This window comes from Podarcis cretensis (genome assembly GCF_951804945.1).
Source record: "Podarcis cretensis genome assembly, chromosome: 2".
NCBI lineage: Eukaryota > Metazoa > Chordata > Lepidosauria > Squamata > Lacertidae > Podarcis > Podarcis cretensis.
In genome coordinates this window covers 105,847,410-105,863,763 of record NC_137171.1, presented here as the reverse complement: position 1 = coordinate 105,863,763, position 16,354 = coordinate 105,847,410, and the positions used below count along the sequence as shown (strand labels likewise).

At 44.9% G+C, this 16,354-nt stretch overlaps 1 long non-coding RNA gene across 1 annotated transcript in view; it reads left to right on the top strand.

The window, feature by feature from the left end:
* The first annotated feature begins 11,301 nt into the window (after window positions 1–11,301).
* Window positions 11,302–16,354, top strand: part of LOC307209242 — a 47,595-nt gene continuing 42,542 nt past the window's right edge. The window contains exon 1 of the long non-coding RNA XR_013835467.1: window positions 11,302–11,555. This is a non-coding gene — a long non-coding RNA (uncharacterized lncRNA). The remainder of the gene's footprint in view (window positions 11,556–16,354) is intronic.

Here is a 16,354-nt window from a genome sequence, read left to right as displayed (position 1 = left end):
CCTCTTTTTCGAGAAAAATAGCACTGCCTGTAGATGCACTGAAATGAATGGATGTCCATTTATTCCAGTAGGTCTATGCTGAGTAGGAGTAAAGCTGGATAGAACCTGAGGAATCCGTTTGCGCTGATAAAGTCAGGCAACTTTTTTTGTGGTAGACAGAAATTGTCATGTGCGGAAGGTTCAAAATGGGTGTCACCATGGGCGTAGTCAGGTTTTATGGGGGGGAGGCTTTATGTTGTGGGGGGTAGAACCTAGCTGTTAGTTAAGTATTTTTATTTATTTATTTGATTTAGTGAGGCAGCTGCCCCTCCCTGCCCCCTTGGGTGCCACGATGTGTAGATCAGTTATGGGAGACCTTCACTCCCTGCCTTTCTCTTAAATAGAACGAATTGTGGAATAGATCTGTTTGCCTGTGTGTGAGGGTGTGGGGTCATTCGCATGCTATTTTTAATTTTGTGTGTGTGTGCATATTTTCTCCTATACCATGTACTAATATAGAACAAATCAGTCAATCAATATAAACAAAAGTATGTATAATCAGTGCTTTTTTTCTTAAAAAAATATGTTTAGGGGTACTCCCATTTTCCTACTCATATTGAAATGTTGTTGTTTAGTCGTTTAGTTGTGTCTGAATCTTCGTGACCCCATGGACCAGAGCACGCCAGGCACTCCTGTCTTCCACTGCCTCCCGCAGTTTGGTCAAACTCATGTTTGTAGCTTCGAGAACACCGTCCAACCATCTCGTCCTCCTCTGTCGTCCCCTTCTCCTTGTGCCCTCCATCTTTCCCAACATCAGGGTCTTTTCCAGGGAGGCTTGTCTTCTCATGAGGTGGCCAAAGTATTGGAGCCTCAGCTTCAGGATCATATTGAAATACTGCCCCTCAATGAGGCCAAACTTAGATTCACAAAATGTTTAGAGGTATGCGTACCCCTGTGTCCCCCCCGAAAAAAAGCACTGCGTATAATACTAGTGAAATTTTCTGTTCAGTAAATGTTCGCCAGCCACTATATTTGAAAGGGTCTACTGTGCCATAGGAACGCTGGAAGCTGCCTTGTACCAAGTCCAGAGGAAGTTTTAGGGTAGCATGGATGGTTCATCTGCACCGGGCGGCATGCCACAGGGGGTACCACAATGTTGCAGAATGGAGCACGTAAGAGGTCACCAAATATTAGTGTCGCACAGGGCACCACTGAAATTTTAGAGCCCTAAGTCTGCCGCTGCCAAGTGGTATGAAGGGTTCAGCCAGGTCAGTACTGTCTACATTGGCTAGCAGTTGCTCTACAGAGTTTTAGACAAGGAGTCTCTCCTATCCCAATCTGGAGATGCTGAGGATTGAACCGGTGACCTTCTTCATGCAAGGCAGATGCTCTAGCCACTGAGCTATGGCCCTGCCCATCCATGAGCCTGAGCTGCCTGCTCGACCACTTAGGCGTGTCTTCTTCCATTTCCCCTGCTCTGGTTTCCATAGCCCAAGCCCTGCTCTCAATCACAACAAAGCGTTGTGCCGAATGCTATTAAAATGACACAAGACGTTGCTCGACGATAAATTAATGCATCAAAACTCTGAAACAGATAATTAACTCGATCACAATGGAGTAAGCAATAAACTATTAGTGGTGCAATAATATCACATCCATCACAACTTGTCATCTCTCCAATTGCAGGGTGTAATTTCCATGAGCTTCACTGGGATAAGGGCCCCCCCGCCTCCACGTGCAAAATTACCTTCGATATTGAAAAGGCCCGAGGCAGGTGAATAATATGCAATTAAAAAAAGCTTAAAGCTGCTCTCCGTGCATTCTCATTAAAGGTCCCATCCTGTTCCCTTTGGAGACAGAAGCTCTGTTCAAGTCATAGAATCAGAGGCTTGTCGAGTTGGAAGGAATCACTGCTAAACAATCCCTGACAGATGACCACCCAGCCTTTGCTTCAAAACCGCCAGTGGAGGAGAGTCCACCACTTTCTGAGGGAGTCCGTTCCACAGTCAAACAGCTCTTACCATCAGAATGCTCCCCCTAATGTTTAATCGTTCGGGTCATTGGAGCAGCAAAAAACATGCTTGCTCCATCTGCCATGTGACAGCGCTTCAAATATTTGAAGATGGCTATATCTCCTCTCAGCCCAGAGCTGGCCCAGGCAAGGTGAGGTGTCTGCCTCAGGAAGCAACATGATGTTATGATATTCCGTTCCACCTTAACAGATATGTGGAGTTTTTGTATGTCACGTGTCTGTTTACATTCCAGCACAGCCTGCTGGGAACTTCCGTTTGTGTATAGCTTTTGTTTGTGCTGTTTGCTTGGACACGAAGGGGAGCAGACATATTTTTCCTTTGACCTGATGCTGAATAAAATGCCTGTAAATACGCTTTACATAGCCTCTAATCTGCCCTTTGGTTGTGAAGAGTTCTTATCTCTGCTGGCTTGCATGCTCAGCTTCGGAAGGCTTCAGAAGCTCGGGTCTGGGGCCTGCCAATTGCCCCCGTTTCCTTGGATGCATCCCAACAGATCCATTGTGGCAGCAGATCCCAATATTGATCTTTCTTCCCCTCTTGCTCCTTATGTAGATCTTACCTCATTCCTTCTTCCCTGGCAGGGAGTGGGGTTTCATTGTGGGGTCCACTTCAGGTGCTAAAACGTCTTGGACCAGCCCTGTCTCAGTCTCCTCTTTTCCAGGCTAAACATACCCAACTTTACATATATACAGTGGTACCTTGGTTCTCAAACTTAATCCGTTCCAGAAGTCTGTTTGACTCCCAAAACAGTTCGAAAACCAAGGTGCGGCTTCCAATTGGAGGCAGGAACTTCTTGCACTCAAGCAGAAGCCACATCGGACGTTCGGCTTCCAAAAAACATCCACAAACAGGAACAGTTACTTCCGGGTTTGTGGCATTCAGGAGCCGATTTGTTCGGGAGCCAAGTTGTTCGAGAACCAAAGTACCACTGTAAAGTTAATTCGTTTTAACGTTTATTTTTTGCTAGTGGCCTCATACCAGGTGTTGTTTGGGAATTCTAAGAAACTAAAAAGATCAGTGCAGTTTTGAAATAAATCTGTGACTGAAATTAGTGCAGCTTTGACAGAGTCTGCCCACTATCTTGATTCAAAATGGCGTTCAATTGTATCCAACCACAGATGAAAATCTTATCCTCGATCTCAGGAACCATCATGCAAAATTTGGGCACGATCACTTAAAGAGATGTCCAAATGCCTGGTGAACAAAACAGCTTTCCAAAATATATAGTAGATGATTAAGTACTTTGTAAAAACAGCAGATGGTAGGCACCATTTTCCCCTCGCAGACAGAAAGGAGCGCCTCATTTAAGATGGTGCCTGCAGTGACACAGGCACACAACTTCTCAGCGCAGCCGTCTCCCCTCCCAAACTGCTGTTTTGCTCTTACACAAATATATGCAAACGTTAAGCGATTAATGGGTTCAACATGATGAATCTGTTAAGATTTCCCTGAGCCGGGTGACAGCGCTGCTTTTAAAATAACGGCAATAATAGTAATAATGAGTGTGAGCAGGATTTTTTTTAAAAAGAGTCGGGGCTGGAAACGTTTAAAATAAACAAATCTATTTGGTAGCCGTCTTTGAAGATGGCTTGAATGAAGATGCAGAATTCTGCAAGGAATTTTGCGGCAGTGCTATAAGGAAGGTGGGGGGATAAAACACCCCAACCCACTAACTCATGCCACTCGGCTGCCTGTGCTGGGGACTTTAATTGACAGACAGTTCACCAAAGGTCTGCCTGCTGTCCTCAGAACTGCGATAATTAATGCTCCTGATTGCCACTTCCTGGGCTGAGTGTGAAGATGCTCCATTATGGAAAGGAACAGCATTTAGCCCCCTTCTCTGCACACTTTTGCAATTGGCAAAACAGAAGTATTAATTGAGCTAAAGGACGAGGCGCATTAGCGAGCTGATTACGCATTCAACAGGCTTTGCCACAACGTGGCGCAAATGGCTTTTCGCATTAAGGTTTATCACCCAAAACAAAACAAAACCCACACCAACGACACCCCGCAATGTTTCAGGGGGACGATGAGAGTGGAAGTGTGTTCCCAAGACTGCCTTGTGGGCAAAACAGAGCCGGGAAGAGATGGGGCTGCAAACTCCCTGTACGTATAGATCATAGGAGACGAGCCAGGGTTGCAAATGATGATGCAGGCAATGGAGAATAAAAGGAAAGATGAGACTTGTGTTCTTAAACAGCCAAGATAACAGTATTGGGGCATTGCCTGTAGGTGGTGCTGTTGTGCAGCGCATGGCCTTGCTAGCAGTTCCCCTGGCCATAATGTGCTATGGGAGGAGGAAAAACTGCCACTGCTTTTGCCATGAGAGAGGAAGGGAGGGGGTTGGACTCAGTCCACACACATTTTTAAAGCTCACAATACAGGGTCCTCATCAAGCTCACTAGCAATTTACTTTTATTATTTCCTCGCAGGTCCCTGGAACCAAAGGATGATGCACACACTAAGTGTTTAAGAGGAGGGTAATTATTTCACATTAGCCAGATTCACAGAGTATAGACACAGAAAATAAGCATCCACTGATTATCCCAAATGTGGCATTTGTAACATTTTTCAAATGCAGTAATTAGACCTATTCTAGAAAATTAGTTTTGGTTGCACTTTGTCAAAGCCTCATTCATCACCCACTACTTATTATATACCACGCTATTGCCCAAAAGGTTATATTTCGTGCTATAGACTGGATGTTCAAAATATGCACGTGGAACATTTGTGCCTGGGAGGGCAACAGAGAGGATGCTTTTCATGACAGGGTGGCATAATAGAATTGTAGGGTCAGAAGGAATCCCAAAGGTCATCCAGCCCACCCCTGAGCAATGTCGGAATCAGAATTCCTGACAGATGACCATCCAACCTCCACTTAAGAACCTCCAACGAAGGAGAGTCCACCACCTTCCAAGGGAGTCCATTCCACTGTCAAACACCAATTACCATCAAAACATTTTTCCTAATGTATATTTGACATTTCCTTTCTTTTAATTCGAATCCTTTGGTTTGGGGTTCCTACCCTCCGGAGCAGCAGAAAACAAGCTTGCTCCGTCTGTCACGATCTCTCCATCTTCTTGAGAAGCTGGCACCTCTTCCAAGGGCATTGCATCCCTTTCCCCACTAAATATTTTCAAGAAAAGTTTGGAGAAGCATTTGGGAAGGGACACCAAGAGGATGAAATGCTTCAGGTCTGCAGTTAAGCTAGATGAGCTGCTAGGTATCCAGTTGCAAACCTGCATTCCCATGTTTCGACTGCATCTCTCCCCCCCCCCCCCCCTTTTAAAAAATACTGCATTCCCCTGCACGTTTGCTGAACTCGGCCTACAAGATGGTCCACCATCTTTGGAACGTTTTCTGAACACATGCCTGGGAATTAAACTGACACATGTACGGTCCTTTGCAAATTACAAGGGGATATATTATCTCCATGCCACTTTCTAGAATAACTCCCTAAGGACACAAATCAAGAAAACAGCAAGGCTGAGACCACAGCCGTTTGTCTAGGCAACAGTTTTAGTTTTTCGCTGTTCAGAGGAAGCAGGATCGGGCTGAGGCGAGCTAACAGCGAAGTAGCTTGGTCCGCAGCAGCTTAATATCCATTTGCTCTTTTGACAGCTATAACGCTTGCTATCTATTTCCCATTGTCAGCCATCATCCCCAGTCCCGGGCTCTTGATGGCAAAAAAAGAAAAAAGAAGCAGCAGCTCTGAAGTGCTGGTCTGCATTGAGATGTCCCCAGACCCTTAGTGTGTGTTCACAGACTCTGGCTTGGGAAGGTGGGCCAATCGTAGTAGGTCCCCCACACAAAAGGAGAGCCCCAAATGTGAGAGGAAAAATAACCTTCTTGTCACCTTCCTGCTCCCCACTCCAGCTAGTATTTGAAAGCAGAATGATGCTGCAGTTAAGCAGGACTGGCCCTACCATTAGGCAAAGTGAGACAGTTGCCTCAGGCAGCAGGAGATGGAGGGCAAGGGGCAGTGGATAGGCCCTGGAGGTCAGGACTGTTAGGATATTTCCGTTCCACCTTAAAAGGGAGTAGGCTTCGTGAGTCACAGAGTCTACGTATTTCCTGTTCACAGGATGTTTCTGTTGTGTCTATGCTTTCGTTTTCTCTCTGTGTCTGAGACACTGAAGCAGGCAGTCATGTTTTTTTCTTTGTTCTGACCAACGCTGAATAAACTTGTAAGTATGCTCTCCTGTGTGCATCTTTCGCTGTGCATTATCTGCTGATAGAGCGTGCACCAGCTCTGGAATGTGGCAAGCTATTTCTGGAGCTCGTGTCGCTAATTGAATGATACTGCGTTGTCTGCGGGAGATCGATGGACGTCCGGAATCGGCTTGGGGGCCATGATGGCCTTTGTCTCCCTGGCAGTATCCCAACAAGGACTGGGTGCTCTGCAGTATGTCCCATGACCCTTAAGTGTGGGACGATTGATTCTCTCTTTTTTTTACCCTGTATTTTTTACTTTTCCTCCCCCTAAGTTAGCCTGTTGCATCTCTTGAGTAAGAAGAGCCTTCCTAGATTTATCCAAAAGCCTATCTAGTCTAGCATCCTGGCCTCACAGTGGACTACAAGATGCCTAGCCCTCTCCCTATTTGTGAACCCTATACATACATACATACATACATACGTACGTACGTACATACATACATACATACAGTGGTACCTCAGGTTAAGTACTTAATTCGTTCCAGAGGTCTGTACTTAACCTGAAACTGTTCTTAACCTGAAGCACCACTTTAGCTAATGGGGCCTCCTGCTGCTGCCGCACCACCAGAGCCCAATTTCTGTTCTTATCCTGAAGCAAAGTTCTTAACCTGAAGTACTATTTCTGGGTTAGTGGAGTGTGTAACCTGAAGCGCATGTAACCCGAGGTACCACTGTACATAATTTTATTTGTAGGCCGCCTTTCTACAGTTCAAGCCATGCTCAAGGTGGCTTACAACATGAAAAACATACACAACTATAACATAACAAAAGTCATATTGAACATTACAAAATCCACAACCAAACTGAACAATTTCCGCATAAATCGCAACAAATCAAAATACAAAAATCAACAGAAACATCCCAAAACAAAATCCACTAAACCGCACCCCAGCCCAAGAGTCCGTTCAGGAGCCTCAGATTTTGTGGCTGGAGTCAGTCAAGGCCTTGCCCGCCCGGGCCAGGTGGGAAAAGGCCTGCAAGGCAGAGAGCAGGTCTTCCAGGATTCACAGCCAAGGTGGTTTCTGGCCTCTTTGGCAACCTCAGCTTTTGCAGGTGGAGTCAGTCCAGGCCCAGCAATGGCATTCAGAAGTATACTGCCTCCAACAGTGGAGGAAAAACTCAAGGTGTGTGAAGGATAAAGGGGTCACTTCTGGAACCATGACTGTCACTTGAGGTTCAAGTGGCTTTGGCGATATGAAGTCCCTTCCATCAGCTTTGGCTGGTGGCCCAGCTACACCCCTATCTGGGCAGATATTGCCTCACTTCTGTTGTCTACACACACACACACACACACACACACACACACACACACAGAGTGCATTTTAGGTTGGTTTACCCTTGTATTTAATGTTCATTTTTGTAAGTCACTAATAAATATAACAAAACAAGCAAACAGATAAAATAAGGGTGTTGAAGTAAGATTCAGCTCCAGTCAGCTTCTGTATGTGGAATCTGTGGTGGAAAGCGGTTCATGTGTACACCTTAAAATGTAAATCGGCCCCTCTCCGTGGGTCTAAAATAACTAGAAAACGAATGGACAAATCTTTACTGTTGACTGTTACGGTGCTTCCAAAACCACTGAGGGAAGTCGTTGTGGTGAGGTGTCGCCTTAGGGATGACCAGCTTTCTCTCAAGCGCACAGGAAGGGTGCGTTTGCATCTTATTTCCCTGCCCCTCGCCTCACGGGAGATATAGTGATGTCCCTCAGAGAATTATTCCGCGCACAGGCAGGATAAATATTGTAAGGCACTGTTCATATTTTAGAAGTCTTACATAAGAGCTAAAAATAGAGCGCAGGCTCCAAGGAAGAACAGCTTCGCAAAGGGCCTTATATTGGCAAGAAAATCTTTGAGGAACATCCTGAGACCAAACTCTGGACTTCGTTCAACAGTTGGAGGTCAAGTAGGGTGAACCCCTACCCATAAACACACACACACACACACACACACACACACACACACACACACAGAGAGAGAGAGAGAGAGAGAGAAATGCTGCCTTCACAGCATACATTTGAAGCACATTAAAACAACACACACACTCAAAAGTCCTGGGAATCGTAGTTTGTCATGGGTGCTGAGATTCTCGGGTGTGCATGCACATGCTTTAAATTTAGGGTGCATACACAACCTTGGTGACAGTCCTGAAACTGTAGTGGCCAGGCCCGTTTTGACATTTTGTCTCCCTCAGTGGCCCAACAATTATTGTTTAAGACGGAAATAAACACAACCCTATGCCTTTTCACATTTTTTTCCAAGGAATATTATTTTGTTTTAGATAATAATTATTGGGCCACTGAAGAAGACTAAATGTTGAAACGCGCTCAGCCGTATTTTTTTAATTGGCAGTTACTTGCAAGGGATAAGAAGTGCTTTCCTTCTACTTCTGTTCATTTATACTGTTCATCTTATGGAATATCAAAAATCCACATTTATACAAGGCCTAAAGCATGTCACCCTCACAGAGACATCTTTGAGAGGATTGTTACTCACCCTGTACTAGGGTGCAGCGCCAAAAAGGAGGGCATATGCATGTTGTAATTCCAATGCGCAGACACCAACTTAGAAATAATTACTATCCTGTGAATAGAAATATATTACATGTCACTGTTGTGGGGTGTTAGAAGTGAGTCTGAGACCCTCAAAATAAAATCTGAACATAATCAGTGAAGCAGCAAAGAGTTTATTGAATAAAATACATTTTTGCAAGAGTGGGTGTCCAGAAAGTAGGCACACTTAAGAATTAACAAATCATAAGCTTTTGTTCTCGATACCGAATGCAATTTCCCTCCCTTGTCTCCCCATTGGCTGGGGCACGACAAGGTTTACAGCCTCTCCCGACCGCCTAATTACCCTATGCAATTATTTGCTAAACCAAACAAAAATACCTGGAAATAAATGTGGATTAATTTCTATACTTCCCGGTGCTTCATCTTGACCACCAGCAGGTGCCAGCAAGTTCTATGATTGCTGACGCCTGCTAATCGAAACTTTCTAAAATTATCTAGTGCTACGGCTGGCCTTGTAGTCCACGGAAGAAGAAAAGCTACATTTTGCCTGAAGGAGTCTAGTAACTATGGCCTTGAGCGAGGCAACATTATGCCTTAGAATTGTCTAATAATTGCAGTCCTTGTGGCTTTTATATGAAAGAACATTTCATTTCTTTTGCAGTCCATTTTCTTATGTTTTTGCACATTGACTCAAGCGATACAGCCTAACCACCAGTGGGTGAAAATGAGTTCCGTATCAGTCAAAGCAGACAATGGAAGCATACAATAAACAGCAAAACAGCCCTACCTATGAGTATCCTAACCACAGACTGTACTAAAGATACGCCCTATAACTAAGTCTGTGATTACCTAGCCGTTTGCAACCTTATGGCTTTTCTTTTTGAAAAAGCAACATTTATTATTCCTCACATGGGGTCTGTGGGTGACTGTGACCAATTTTCCTTCTCCTCGCCTGCTGCCCAGGTGCTAACTGTTGATGTGGAACTTCAAAGCTCCCACACTCTCCCTTCTTAACAGTTCTTTATATTTAAAACCAGACTGGTACCGGACAGCTCCTCAAATACAGGACATGTTCAACTAGAGGACTATTCCCTGTAAAATGGGACAGGTGGCCATGCTACCTAGATCCGCATAGCTAAGGGCCAGTTGCGGCCCTCCAGGCTTCCCCATGTGGCCCTCAGAAGTCTTCGCCAGACCACGCTCCTTACAGGCCTCGCTTCTTGGAAGTGTTTCTGCCTTGCAATAATGTGCCCGTCAACTTGAATAAGGCTTCTTGCTTGTCAGGAGGGAGGTGGATGTGTGGCGGATGTCTGGAAACAGGACTACTATACAAAGGAAAAAATGTGCATTCTCTACCCAACACTGATACATGTCCCGCAGAAGGGTTTCCAGAGGCACTACGACTTAAGAGATGTTCTCCACCTTTGACTTAGAAGGTGCCTAGGGTAACGTCTCACCATCTTTAGTGGGCGATGGGCAGTAGGTACCATCTACTTGGCATCTTACTTTCTTTATCCATTTCCTTTTAAACCTGCCCTGTCCTCAGAAGACCAACACGCTTCCTTGGACGCGGCCTACTTACCCACATTGCCCTAAGCACTGCTTGAGTGGGGAGCAGGCGTTTATCGGCTATTTTGAAATGAGGCTGCATTTTAAATTGCATTTTAACATGTATTTTAAATTGGTCCCCCCCTCTTTTCCCCCTAGTATGTTTTTACTGTGATTTACTGTGATTTTATTGGTGTTAGCCACCCTGAGCCCGGCTCTGGCTGGGGAGGGCGGGGTATAAATAAAATTTATTATTATTATTATTATTATTATTATTATTATTATTATTAGCCTGATTCCCTCCTCTTGCTTGCAGTCATGAGGGCCATTACCTCCAATGAAAATAGGGACAGCCATAATAATAATAATAATAATAATAATAATAATAATAATGCTATTATAATTTTATTATTTACACCCCTCCGATCTGACTGGGTTGCCCCAGCCACTCTGGGTGGCTTCCAACATATATTAAAAACATAATAAAACATTAAATATTTAAAAAATAAATAAATCCCTACACAGGGCTGCCTTCAGATGTCTTCTAAAAGTTGTATAGTTACTTAGCTCCTTGGCTTAGGGGAGGAGTTGCAAACCTCCATGCCCTCCAACATTTCTCAGATGAAAATAGGGACATCCTACCCAGGGCCGGATTTAGGTTTGATGAGGCCCTAAGCTATTGAAGGTAATGGGGTCCTTTATATGTCCAGCAACAAATTGTCACTGTTTTTTTGTGTTGAATATATGCTATATGGTAATTTATGGACCTAATAGGTATCTAAAGCCATTTGCCACTGCTGCTGTATGTAGGTTTCATTTTATTTGTTTTTTATCTTATATTTTGGAAATGCACATCCAGTTTTCCCCCCTTTGATTTTTTTGGGAGAGAGTGGGGCCCTAAGCTATAGCTTGTTTAGCTTATACGTCAATTTGGCACTGATCCCACCATACCCTCCAGGGACTATCCCTAGAGAATAGGGACACTTTGGGGGGGGTTTGGGGGGCTCCTGGCTGCTCCTTACAGCCCTGCCCTCTGCAATCTCCCTACACGACCACTGCAAGCTTTGCCTCAGCCACGAGGGGCCCTTCCTCAGCAATAGCAAATTTGGGGTGAAGATGGAGTCAGCACACTAACTAAGGCTCCCTCATGGCAGCCACCACTCTTACAGCTGGGCCAGTAATGCGCAAACGAGAGGACAGAAAGGACTCAGCACCACTCAGGCGCTTCCTCGGCGAAGGAGCGGAGGCAGCGTTACGAAACCAGCGCCGATGTAAGTTATTATTAATGCTCACCCAGGATGTTTCTAAACCTATTAGCATCACATTAGTCAATTTGTTACTTTAAGCACTAGCCGTGATTTTATTACAAGGTGGAAAAGATAAAAGCGCAACACCAGATCGGCCTAATTAATGGCCAGGGTGGGGATGATGGGGAGGCGAGAATGACAAGGGAAAGGAAAACCGTCAGCCGATTTCCGAAGGCTACGTTCTGAACAGCGTTGCTGAAGGCCTGTAGCCCTTTCGCTTTGCTTGGTGTGTCTGATAAGATTGCAAAAGAAGAGTCAGGTTACTCGGCCCATGAAAGGGATCGATGCAAAAGGAATTATTGCCCGAAGCAGCATTAATGAAATGGCTGAGGGAGGCAGCCCCGGGCCTCAACCTGCTTCCTGGAAGCAAGAACTTGCTTGAGACCCACTTAGAGCTACACTTCTGCAGTGGTACCTCAGGTTAAGTACTTAATTTGTTCTGGAGGTCTGTTCTTAATCTGAAGCACCACTTTAGCGAATGGGGCCTCCCGCTGCTGCCGCGCCACCAGAGCCCAATTTCTGTTCTCATCCTGAAGCAAAGTTCTTAACCTGAAGCACTATTTCTGGGTTAGCGGAGTCTGTAATCTGAAGCGTATGTAACCTGAAGCGTATGTAACCCGAGGTACCACTGTACTCCCGTTTGTGTTCGAAAGGTCACTGAATGTCGCGCTGAGATCGTGGCGGCAGCCATCTGACACCTCTTCCTCTCTAAAGGCTTATGAGGTGCAGGGTGTGTTGGTGCCAATGCAGAATGGAAGTCACCAACCCTGTGAGGCCCATGGGAGCATTTCGACTTTTGAGCAAGTGCTGCGGGTGCCACATAGGAACATTGGTCCATCTGGCTTAGTTTTGTCTACACTGGCTGACTCCAGGGACTCAGACAGGGAGTGTGCTCCTGAAGTTTTGGACTACAACTCCCATCAGCCCCAATCACCATGAACAATGGGCAGGGATGATGAGAGTTGTAGGCCACAACATCAGCAAAGCGCCATCTTGCTACTCCGGATCTAGAAATCATATGGTTGGGTTTTTCATAAGAGATACAGTGGTACCTCGGGTTACATACGCTTCAGGTTACATACGCTTCAGGTTACAGACTCCGCTAACCCAGAAATAGTGCTTCAGGTTAAGAACTTTGCTTCAGGATAAGAACAGAAATCTTGGTCCGGTGGCGCGGCGGCAGCATGAGGCCCCATTAGCTAAAGTGGTGCTTCAGGTTAAGAACAGTTTCAGGTTAAGAATGGACCTCCGGAACGAATTAAATACTTAACCTGAGGTACCACTGTTTTTTTTTAAAAAAAGAGAAGAGTGTTTCCTTGGTTTGTTTTAGTGTTTGTTTTCCATGATCCTTGGATGTTGAGTCGTTGGGCTTGGTAGCACTATTCTTTGCATCCTGCTAACTGGAGCAGATAGCCACATTGATAACAGTCATTTTCAGAAACTTGTGTGATAAGAAGGAAAGTTTATAGTGGCCATATTTAATGTGCTCTGAGAGAAATATTCCACGCCTGTATATATGAACATCAGACTTCACAAACCTTTGGTATCCTGGATGAAGGTTGAGATAGGATCAGTGGGGTTACTCTCGCCTCACTGGTGATGCTTTCTACACCTTTATTTATTTATAAAATATCTATATACCACTATATACCATATCTATATATTACTTGCCAGGGTACATCTTCAGGATTTAGGTCCCTCTCAAGAATTTAAGAAGTTAAATCTCTCAATGGGAAGATGGATAAATTCTGTAAAGTGCTTTGTGGTTTTTGCTACAATCAAGCAGTGTGTAAATTTTATTAGATACACAAACAAGTTCCTGCATTGCTGGGTGTTGGGCTAAATGAAGATAGGGACCCTTTGTAACTCTGCATTTCTATGATTCTATAATTAAATAAATGAATGCACTTAAAACATTAAGGAACCATAGAGCTTGCCATTTCACATGCTAGCAAGGCTAATTTTGAACTAACAATGCATTGAAGAGAGAGCATTGGTTTGTTTGTTATTATGTTATGTATTTTTGTGTTTTTATACTGGAAACCAAAAGGGACATGGGTGGTGCTGTGAGTTAAACCACAGAGCCTAGGACTTGCCGATCAGAAGGTCAGCGGTTCGAATCCCCACAACGGGGTGAGCTCCTGTTGCTCGGTCCCAGCTCCTGCCAAACTAGCAGTTCCAAAGCACGTCAAAGTGCAAGTAGATAAATAGGTACTGCTCTGGCGGGAAGGTAAACGGCGATTCCGTGCGCTGCTCTGGTTTGCCAGAAGCGGCTTAGCCATGCTGGCCACATGACCCGGAAGCTGTATGCCGGCTCCCTGGGCCAATAAAGCAAGATGAGCGCCGCAACCCCAGAGTCGGTCACAACTGGACCTAATGGTCAGGGGTCCCTTTAACTTTATACTGGAAACCACTCTGGGATTCTCGGATGAAAGGTGATGTATATAAATTAATTAAATAAATTTCATTCTTATTCACACCCACCCACCCCTAGTTAGCAGCCAAATACTTCCACAAAGCAGGCGCTATATTTCTTTAGCCCAAACCCAAACAGATGTTTTACCTCAGATAAATCACTTTCTGGCGAATGAATCAGGAAACCACACTCTTTTCACATTTCTCCGAGATGCTGATGGCCATCTTTCCCTCTACTGCGAAAACTTTAAAAATGCCATATAAGTGAAGTAGAGCATCACAAATCTAATTAATTGTTGGAACTTTCCTTTTTCTTTTAAGAGAGAAGTTTTGTTAAAAATGATTCGGGAGATGAAAGAATTTCTGAATGGCTAAGAACACAAAAACATCCCCACCCAGAGCAGCTTCTTTTAAGCCATTAAAAGATATTTAGATGAGCTCTGAGTTATTCATGTCGAGCACCATGGGGCCTTATTACAAACATGGCTTGTTTTGCCCAGTGAAGACCACCCGTGAGCGGCTGCTGGCACTTAATTGAACCCCCTGCCTCCCAGTCCTTTGAAGATCATGTCAAGATAATGAAATTTCGTCCTCTTCCCCACCTACTCTTCTTTTCCCACCCCCTCATTTGTGCCTAAATGTAACATGCTACATCGCCTGGGCTGAATCAACCGGCAGATTTATAACTGAGATCTGGGAAAGAAAGAGGCTAGGTAATTTGCTGGGGTAGCTCAGTTCCTTCCTAAGGGACCCACAGGCAGTGATGGGGACTTCTCCTGTGACTCTCTGAGCTGAGCAAATGGACTCCTCTTGCGCCTGCTGCTGTTAAGCTATTTTTTCACCTCCCACATTCAATATTCCACTGGGGGGTGAGAACACTGGTCACACATTCGTTCTGCTACACACTTCCCCCAAAGTCAATGCTAAAAGCTTCCATTCTGCAAATAACAAGAACAACTCCCTGTATGGAAGCTCCACTGTTCTTGATTCTCATGCTTCTGCTAAAGGGTGGCAAAAGGCGGAAAGAAACCTGTCACCCTCACTCAAGGAAGGAGACAGTGTAGTCTCCCAGATGTTGGCTGCTACCAGTTGCCATCATCCCTCCCCAGAGATTATGAGGTTCTCTGGGGCTGATGAAGGTTGGAGTCCAACAACATCCAGATGCCAATAATAATAATAATAATAATAATAATAATAATAATAATAATTTTATTTTTTATACCCCGCCCATCTGTCTGGGTTTCCCCAGAAACTCTGGGCGGCTTCCAACAAAATATTAAAATACAATAGTCTGTCCAACATTAAAAGCTTCTCTAAACTGGGCTGCCTTCAGATTTCTTCTAAAAGGCTGGTAGTTGTTCTTCTCTTTGACATCTGGTGGGAGGGTGTTCCACAGGGTGGGGGCCACTACTGAGAAGGCCCTCTGCCTGGTTCCCTGTAACTTGGCTTCTCGCAGTGAGGGAACCGCCAGAAGGCCCTCGGCACTGGACCTCAGTGTCTGGGCGGAATGATAGGGGTGGAGACGCTCCTTCAGGTATACTGGGCCGAGGTTCCCCCAACCCTGCCCTAATGAAAAGCTGTGGTTTCATGCTGGGATAACTTTTCTATGGTTGCACTCTTTTTCTTTCTCTTCCAGCACTGGCTCTTGTTTTCCTTCTCAGGCAGTAAGGGAATATGGATGACCTTGTGGTTGATAAGGACACAGAATCTGACCAAAGTAACGGTCTGGCTGCAGTCCTGCAGATTCTGCTTTTTTATTATTAGAATCCCTGTGGCAAGAATGCATACTCAGAATGTCTTAACAAGGAAGGCAAACTAATATCTGCTCAGTGATCATAGAATTGTAGAGTTGGAACGGACCCCATGGGTCATCTAGTCCAATTCCCTGAAATGCAGACACCTCAGCTGAAGCCATCCAAGACAGATGGCCATCCAACCTCTGCTTGAAAACCACCAATGAGGTTTGCACATGCGCTTTTGCATATACACTTTTGCATATGAATGTGAGAAAAGCCTTATTAGAACAGATCAAGGCCTGCCTAAGCCAGCATTCATTGCTAAATACCCAGGAACTGACAGGTACAACGTCAGAAATTGGCCATTGGTCTATCAGTGAACCAGGACACCAAAGTCAGCCTATAGGTTCCATTTGAGAAGTTGGAAGCAGTTACTCTGCATCCCAGAGCCATCTACTGTACGTTGCCTTCTCTGACATAATTTGGACTGGGATCCTTGGGGAAAACTGGTAAATTTTTCAGTGGCAGCACATCCAGGTGAGGTGTAAGTGGGGAAATGCAAATTTGAGTCTTTTGGAGGAAGCCAAGACTCTAGTGCCATGAAGACCACTA